This window comes from Podarcis filfolensis (assembly GCF_964270895.1).
Source record: "Podarcis filfolensis genome assembly, chromosome: 2".
NCBI classification, from domain to species: Eukaryota; Metazoa; Chordata; class Lepidosauria; order Squamata; family Lacertidae; genus Podarcis; species Podarcis filfolensis.
Window position 1 is genome coordinate 71721443 of NC_139605.1, and position 9457 is coordinate 71730899.

Sequence of the window (9457 nt, forward strand, 5' to 3'; positions counted from 1 at the left end):
TGGCCAGCATGACTAAATCGTTTCTGGTGCAACGGAACACTGTGACGGAAACGCCCTTTACCTTCCTGCCACAGTGGTGCCTATTTATCTGCTTGCACTGGTGTGCTTTCGAACTGTTAGGTTGGCAGGAATCACCCTGTTGCGGGGATTTGAACTGCTGACGTTCTGATCGGCAAGCCCAAGAGGCTCAGTGGTTTAGACCACAGCACTACCTGCATCCCTGGAGGGTTACTTGCTGGCATGTTTCATGCAAACCAAGCTCTTTGCTTTCCAGCTAAGGTCCACAATCCAATCTCACATCATTGCTGTTTGAACAAGTGTAACGTCACTGAATCATTTTATTTCTGATTTTATCTTTTGCCAGAGGAGAGCTCCTTACTTGGTTGTCAGTCCTGTTCCCTTCCAGAGGTTTAAGCCAGGCACTGAGTTGGCATGGAGAACACCACCCCAGCCATCCATTCCATAAGTTATCACAAAAATGTCAGTTTCTCTCCTGAGGGTTTTGAAGGAGCTTTTGCTTGATGGCTGGGCCTATAACACGCAACATGGCCTTGTTTATCTGATAGGGTTGTGGCTACATATGCATTACAAAAAAGATGATAATAATAACAATAATAATTTATTATTTATACCCCGCCCATCTGGCTGGGCCTCCCCAGCCACTCTGGGCGGCTTCCATAAAAACCAAAAATACAATAAAATATCACACGTTAAAAACTCCCCTGAACAGGGCTGCCTTAAGATGTCTTCTGAATGTCAGGTAGTTGTTTATCGCTTTGACATCTGCTGGAAGGGCGTTCCACAGGGCGGGCGCCACTACCGAGATACTTTCCATATGCTAATTTATATGTACATATGCATATATGCAAATGTGTGTGTGTGTGTGTGTGTGTGTGTGTGTGTGTGTATACACATACATATAAACATACACACACACACTACTTTTCTTCTTTTAAAAATGTTTAGGGGTACTCTTGTAGGTCCTACACTCTATCTGTGTGCTAACTTCAGATGGGCAGTTTCACAGCTTTCTGTACTTATGGTTCTGTCTTTAAACTGGATGCAGATTGGGCAACCCTTCAATGTGTACCAAATATTTAACTAGCATCCAGCATTGTAGTGGTTAAAAATAAGAGCTCCTCTTTTGCTTAAATTATCACACTGACCCCATTCCAAGGGGTCTCTTTGTCTTTGCACCATGTCTCGCTGTTTCAGACAAAAGCGAGCCCGTCCTTCTGTCCCCCTCCCTTGTCCTCCTTTTTTGGACTGTGCAAAACTAGCACAATGGAAGCTGTTCATGGAGAACATGGAAGGAGTTGGATTTCACTGAACTTTGTTGCGTTGTCATGTGCTAAGGTGCTGATCCTGGCTCTTTTATAAAGCCACCCTTTTAAAACACAAACAGCCCCTGGGGTCAAAAGGACTAAAATTGATTGCTGTGCTAAATAAAGTTTTAAATAAGTATTTTTTTTTTAAAGGAAAGAAAGCAAAGTATCTGCCCTGCAGTGATCTCACTCAGAAAACAAAGTTTGCAGTAGCTAGTTAAATCTCCTCAGGAAGAATGCAGCCAAAGTTTGTGAGTTGAGATTAACATCAACAGGCTTCTAAAATATCTTCCTTTGGTCAACAGCAGCGGTTGTACTGAAGGGAAAAAAAGGGGGTGGGATCCAAGATACAGTGGTACCTCGGGTTACAGATGCTTCAGGTTACAGACTCCGCTAACCCAGTAATATTACCTCGGGTTAAGAACTTTGTTTCAGGATGAACAGAAATCGTGCGATGGCAGCACAGCGGCAGCAGGAGGCCCCATTAGCTAAAGTGGTGCTTCAGGTTAAGAACAGTTTCAGGTTAAGAACGGACCTCCAGAACGAATTAAGTTCTTAACCAGAGGTACCACTGTACCAGCAGCAGAAGCTGAGCTCCAAACTACAAACTGTGTTAAAAGCACCATCACATGTAAAGTGTCTGTGTTGCTGTTTCAGGAGGAATTTTCTCTCTCTTTCTCACCTCTACCCCCCACCCTGCCCAATCCTGTCAAGAATTGACTTCCCAAAGCTGTGGCTTGCCTTAGGAGAGAAGCAGCTATTGGCACAGCTGAGCGGGAATAACCCAGATGGAGCTGAGCTTTCTGATCTCTCAGTTGCTCGGGAGTTTAGGCCCACCTTTGCAAGCCTGGCTGGGGTGATGGGAGTTGTAGTCCAAAACATCTGGACAACCCCAGGTTGGGAAAGGCTGGTTTAGAGCAGAGGTTGGTGCATTCCAGAGGAATGGAGCATGCTGGGGGTTGGATTCCAGCAATGTGTGAGGGCTACCCCTGGTTGGGGGGTGTGTGCGAAGGTCAATAACAGCTGAGGGGCTAAAACTGTCTTGGCTAAAAGATATGCACAGGCTGCTGGGCTATTATTTAATCCTGAATTGCAAGGAGTGCTAAATGGGACATTAGAGAGAAACAGATTATTTCACTTGCAAAAGGAAAGCATAATCAAAAGTGGCTAGAAATTCAAGTGTGCCTTAATCTCTTTGTAAATGCGAAACACTTCTGTCTTACTCTAGGTATGCACACCTGCCAGAAAGAGTTGTGTCAGGAAAGTGTGTGTAGGATTACAGATCATACCCTCCAACATTTGAAAATGTGAAAACAGGGACATCCTAAAGAAAAGGGGAGCCTTCTGGAATGAAATCAGAAACCAAGACAGCTTCTGTAAATCTGGGGCTTTTCCCTGAAAGGTGGGGGCACTTGGAGGGCCTGTGCCTTATTTACTTGGAACAGGCCCTGTTTTTCTGGTCTCCTGGTAAATCAGAGTGCTGGAACAACAATTAGAAATTAGAAATTATGGTTATACTTGGAACAGCAACAATAAAAAAGAGTACTAGAGGCAGAAGACATGTAAACTGGGGTGTGTGAATGCTTTCTCATCTCAAAACAGAAGCAAATGACTTGTGCCTCTGAAAGCTGAAAATTAAGAGGGTGACTCACACAGACCTTTAGCCTTTTCTTGTCTGGCAGAAAAGCAAGGATGAGTTGTTCTGTGTGCAATTAATTAGTTGCAGGGCTCTTTGTGACTGCTGAGTCTCTTGGATTCGTAAGTTAATTTACTGCATCTGTTAGTAACAGCCAGCCTCAGTCTTTAGGCAGAAATATGGAGAATTGTCACAAAGACAGATTCTGGAATAATATTTTTGACTCCTTCATTTGTAATGTAGTCTGGCACTGTATCTAATGTCAAATAATTTTGGATTTGTGACTCATCTGTGTGTAGAAGAAAAAGACATACTCTTTAGACGGAGAGAAACAAATATGAAAGAGCAATACTGAACACTCAAGAAACTATCCCCAGTTACCCCACCCAGTCCTATTTTAGTGTTGATGACAGTAAACGGCTGCCATCTTGTGGAAAGAATCAGAATCTCTTTCTAGAATTCTGATACCTGAGTCGCTTTTAACTATGGGTGCCATAGATTTCATACATGCTAAGTGTGTGCTTTACCACTGTACAGTGGTACCTCGGGTTAAGAACTTAATTTGTTTTGGAGGTCTGTTCTTAACCTGAAACTGTTCTTAACCTGAGGTACCACTTTAGCTAATGGGGTGGGACCTCCCGCTGCCGCCATGCCACCAGAGCACGATTTCTGTTCTCATCCTGAAGCAAAGTTCTTAACCCAAGGTAATATTTCTGGATTAGCGGAGTCTGTAACCTGAATCGTATGTAACCTGAATCGTATGTAACCCGAGGTACCACTGTACTGTGAAATCTCATGTAACACCAGTAGTCTTCAGTGTTTTAAGACCTTGGACCCACTTTTAACTCAAACATGCATTTGAGGATCCCATTTTTAAAAAAAGGGTTCGGGAGCGGGTGGCGCTGTGGTCTAAGCCACTGAGCCTCTTGGGCTTGCCAATCAGAAGGTTGGCGGTTCAAATCCCCGCAACCGGGGTAACCTCCCATTGTGGGATGGTGACAATGCCTCTCCTGGATCTGACGGTCATGCTGGAAGCAAGGGGTTTTCCCAGGCCTGGGAAGTGGATCGCAGCTTGCCAGTCTATTTGGTCAATGGCAGGCAAACTGCAGCCCTGGCCCTGCCCCTTTGCTTAAAGTAGGTAGATTTCCAGGGGGGCGCTGAGTTGTTTTCTGAAAAGGGGGCGGTAGGCTAAATAAGTTTGGGGATCTCTGCTATATGCTGTGTTCTAAATCATAGATCTGTTTTACCATTAATTAAAACATCCCACTTTTTTTTGAAACTATTTAGCTTCTGTTTGTGGCTTAGGAGGTTTCCCATCATTCTGCCACTAGAACATCTGGCTGCTGACTCCACTGCTAAATTCCTGAAAATAAAGCTGAATGGGACTCAGGACTGCATGGGAGACTATTACGGTACCTAAATCTTAATGGTGAAGATCCACTCTGCCCACGTTCAAATGCACATCTTTATATGTTCTTTATATGTTGCAGGACCAACTTTATTATCACTGCATATGTTGAAAACAAGTCCTGAGGCTGATCCCTGATGATCCCTGGCACAACTCCTGAAACTTGTTCTTTTCTCACACTCTGCTCACTTTCCTGTGAAAATATAGCACATGGCAGGAAGCAGGTGTGCTGCTTTATTGCTCTGTATTGTTTCAAAATAGATTTCAAACAGGCTGTGGATAACACATCCATTAATGTAAAGTGAAGTTTTAAAAAATGCTGCTGTTTTATTTTTATTTTTTTTATACAAACTAAAACACCAGAGGTCATTGAATCCTATATTAAATACATAAATTAAAAAATAACCATTCATAAAACTTTACATACAATAAGGATTCTCATCTACACGTTAATACGTACAGTACATATACATGGCCGCAGTGTTTATCAAAGGGTCATTCTGCCAAATAATTTACAATTCTCTTCTGGAATTATAGACACAAAAATGGGATCAATTTATATACAGGGAGATGCAGTGGAGAGAAAGTGGAACTTTTGTCCAACGCAGGAGCAATTTGCTGAATCTAAATGCAGTGGGATTAAAAAGGGGTTGGCTAGCTTAGTCCAAACGGGATAGAGCAGAGAGAAACACTTTGGAGATTCACAGTGTCTTCATACTGCCCTCAAATCGAGAAACTGGGAAGTTTGCTCTGGTTCCAAGTAAACTATATAATGTGCCCTTTTGATATGTCAAAAGAGAAGGCTTGCCACTGTGATCCATGTGAGTAGTAATACTGCTGAATTGCGGGATGTGGGACTATCTTTTGCCCAGAGTTTGCCATTCAAAGCCTTTTCCCTTTATGTGCACTTCAAAGGTCAGTTTGAGGGGTCTTTCTCCATGTTCCTTGTCAATGAAATTGAGGGACCACATGGCAAAAAAGAGCCCGAAAAGAGTCACACCTTGACGTTAAAAAGAAAACACTTGAATTGTCAATGAGATGCCAAACTGAAACAAGAGGAACTGCTCAAACTGGGCGGTGCCGTGGACTCCATTTCAGGAAAAGGCTCTGTGGACAGATTCGCCCCACCCACTTTGAATGCTCCATAACTTGTTTTGAATTTTGGAAGTCCTGATTCCACTTTTCTGAAGTACCAGATTCTGGTGAGTTCAGGCCACCTCTGGCTTTGATGATGCACTAGGTCTATCTGTACATGCACAGAGAGGCCTGCTTAGCTGGGAGTGGTGCAACGGCTGCAGTTTCACAAGGGTGGAACTGCAGATTTGCCACCAAATTCCCCAGGAGCTGAAAGTCATGCCATTCATTCACACTAGTCACATCACCTTTGAACCACCCATGGCCCCACATCCTCATTCTTAGAATTGGAAGTACACTTTTTTTATAAGATCTAAGAGCATCCTACTATATACACTGGAGATAGATATATGTACAGTAACATATGCATGTATTTGCTTCTACGTACATATTTCAAAAGGTGAACTCATTTTGATCAGCAGAGGGTTTGCAAAGTCAGTGTCAAGAATATTAGGCACAGATTGTGTTGCACTGAAGAGAGAGAAAAGCGCCTCCAAAGTCTACAGAGCAAATCTGACAGACCACTCTGTACTATATGAGTCACAGAATTGTCACCAAGGGGCTGGTGGTTGTCCACCCTCCTTCAGAGCCTTAATTAAAGGATTGGCTGTATGTATTAGAGAAAGTGAGATGAACATGCATACACAAGGAACATATTGCAATACCAAAGACAGAACTGAAAACATGTAAATTTCTTTAGCATGCTAAGAATGCTGTGGAACATCACCTTAAGCAGTTCCATCTTCCCATGGAAGGGCTGGAAAAACCATGAAAATCCATGAAAATTTAGCCATTCATTTAAGTGGAAATCAAACTATGTCTCGTAACAAGACCAGTGTGACAGAAGACAAAATGCCATACACTGACAAAGCAACCTTCTTGTCTATAGCTGAAGACCCATGGTTCTTTACAGGAACCAAATCTGAGTTACTCAATACTGGAGATCCCAAATGGTAAAAATGCATAAAACTAAATGACATAGGCATGTAAATTACACATTATATGAATGATATTTGCAGTAGATCAGAACAGAGAAGTTATCATGGTAGGCATATACAAGATTAAAACATAAGGTCACATCAGACAGTTGTTATCCAATGAAGGTACAAGTTGTTCATATTTGGACTGTTTTTTATTGATGTATTCAGAGGAATAATTGGCACCACCTGTGGTAACTGGCATGTGGGCATGCAAGGCAAATTTCCACATGTTAAAAGCACTCTAAAGTGCGAAAGTGGGTATTCAGGAAGCAGTCCTATAATGATGTACATTTCAAACAAAACAAAAACGGATATAGGCAAAATGGCAGCACTGGCCCAAAGACCCCGTGGTACAATGAAAATCATATTGCAGCATTCTGGGCTGCTATTGCAGGATTCTAAAGGGTCTTAATTCCAAGCCACATGTTTGGGAAATGCTATAAATTGAGTGGCATAGTACCAATGTTATTTGCCCCTACATATGACTGCCATAATTATTTGCATATTTTAGAATTCGGGGATGTAGTCTTAAAGGGCAATGCATGTTTTACATTGCAAATATTGCATCAGTGCTAACGAGAGAAAATATAAGACGGTCACAGGACCTGTGTGAGTGTGTTTGTGTGTGCCTGCATTTTTAGCAATGGAAATCTGGCTTGATGGGATGAACAACACTCTCTCCCTGAAAGAATGGGAAATATTTTGTATACTGAAGGTGGATTCCACAGTAATTACAGGGCCTCAGACAATTCGAAGATAAGGTAAGAATAGCCATAAAATGGCATCTCATAAGCTGTATTTCATCTGACAGCAGTTATTTCCACTGGGGGAATAAAGATAATTGTGTGGGTATTCTATTTGCCTGCATGGCTCTTTTTCACTCCTGGCCCCAATTCATGAAAACAAAAATTCCATCAACCAGCCATGTTCTCTTACCACCAGTGATGTGCATACTTTTTGCTAGATTTCAGAAAATTGAAAATTGCAGAAAATTGAAAATTGTAATCCCATTCTGGGCAGTGTTATTGTTAATTTAAAGAGTGCTGATACAGGGATATATTTCTCAGGTAAATATTCATCCACTCACCAGGGGATATGGTAGTAAGCCTGCAATGCCTAGAATTCTGAGATGTCAAATGAAATGTACACAAAAATGGAGACGATAAATAATAAGAGCACACGAAACATCAAATGGAGGTTGGTTTTAGTTTTGCTGGGAGAATGGAAGTGGTATCTGAGAACTGTATTCACTCAACAGGTTAGCACAAGCACCATTCAGCAAGTGCTAACTTTAACAGTTGTTGAGCTTTTGGGGGGGCAAAGTTATTGAGCTGTTTTTGAGATTTTTATTTTAGGAAATTCACAAAAAAGACACTTCCAACATGGGTTGCCATATGCCCGGGTTTGCCTGGACATTTTTTGCCAAATTTCAGAAATTCTGCCCAGATGCTATTTCCGGCGGACGAATCCCAGCTATGTCTAGGAAATTCCGGATGTACGGCAGCCCAAATATGTTGTGTGACATCCTGCCAGATGCTGAGGAGGCTATTACCACATTCTGCACCCCATCAGAAAGCTGGAGAAGCAGGAAGTGGTAAGAACCCCCCTCCCTTGTTCTTAGCTGTACATCGCCAAGTAGTCACAGGTACACCATGATAAAATGTCACTCCACTAAGTGGATCACTATATTTCACCCATATGAAGTTTGTAATCTGTCAGGTCTAGAATTTCCTCCACAAAAGCCTAGGAAATTCATTTATAAAGTGAAGATGATATTGAATATCTTGAGTGGTAGAGTCTCCAGTAACATAAAAATAAGGGGCTGTGGGCTTGTCCACATCTGAGCATTATTTAGTTGTTAATCCACTTTCCCCACATATAAATTAGACCGGAGTAATTGCCAGCCACACAAATTTGAATTTGAATATGAAGAGCAGTGTTGGTCTTTCCTGTTCACACCAGTAGGTGTTCCTTTTTGCATTTATCCCTGCCTTCTGATTTCTTGATTCTAATATGTCAGTTGAGTACTGACAGGGCATTAATGTAGATAACTATGATGCACCTTGTTTTTTGTTTTTAAAAAATCACAGCCCAGGAAATTTGCAAAAGTATAGTTAGGCAACTGTAAATTCTCTGATCATGCTTCCGAAGTTTTCTGAGGGATAATAATAATAATAATAATAATAATAATAATAATAATAATATAAGGCTATGCTTTTCCATTGAGAGTTTTGCCTGGGGAATAAATGAAAGCAACTGTAATTTCTTAGTACAATTTTCAGATTGCTGTGCGGTATCTCTTGTAGATATTTTTAATGTGTTTTGCTTGTGGAGTTTTATGGTTTTGTGCAAATGTGAAGGATCAAAAGATAGATAGATGATAGATAGATAGATAATAGATAGATGATAGATTGATCGCTATGGCTTCCCCTTCCATTCAGGGGCATGCCAGAAATAGCGGAGCACAGCAGAAAAAGAAATGAATGTTTTGAAGAAGCATGGAAATGAGAGTAGATAGTGATGAATGATCCACTCAAAGACACTGGAACAAAATACTGTAGTCTGCACCCTGAGTGGAGTGCTTTGGAGCCTGATTTCCCACAATTTATTGGATTATCCCCATTTTGGGTAAACTGAGAATTTTCTGAGGGAAAGCGTTGAGATTAGTGTTGAGATTCATCACGTGGACTACGTAATTTAAACAGGAGTGGCAAAAGCTGCAAACACACAGTGTGGACATGCCCTGCAACACATACTGCATCTTGTAAGGTTTCATGTAAATTACAGCACAAATAAGCTGATTTAGCCTTCTGGTATTCCAAAGAGCAAAGGAAATGGCTTCAAAGAAAATCACAGCCCTGTTCTGCAGGGAAGCTTTACTGTAGGTGCCTTTTCATAGCCTTAACCTGACTTGACAGAATCAATCCACACTGTGGTAAGACAAAGCAAGCTCTTTTTCAGTATTTAGGTCAGG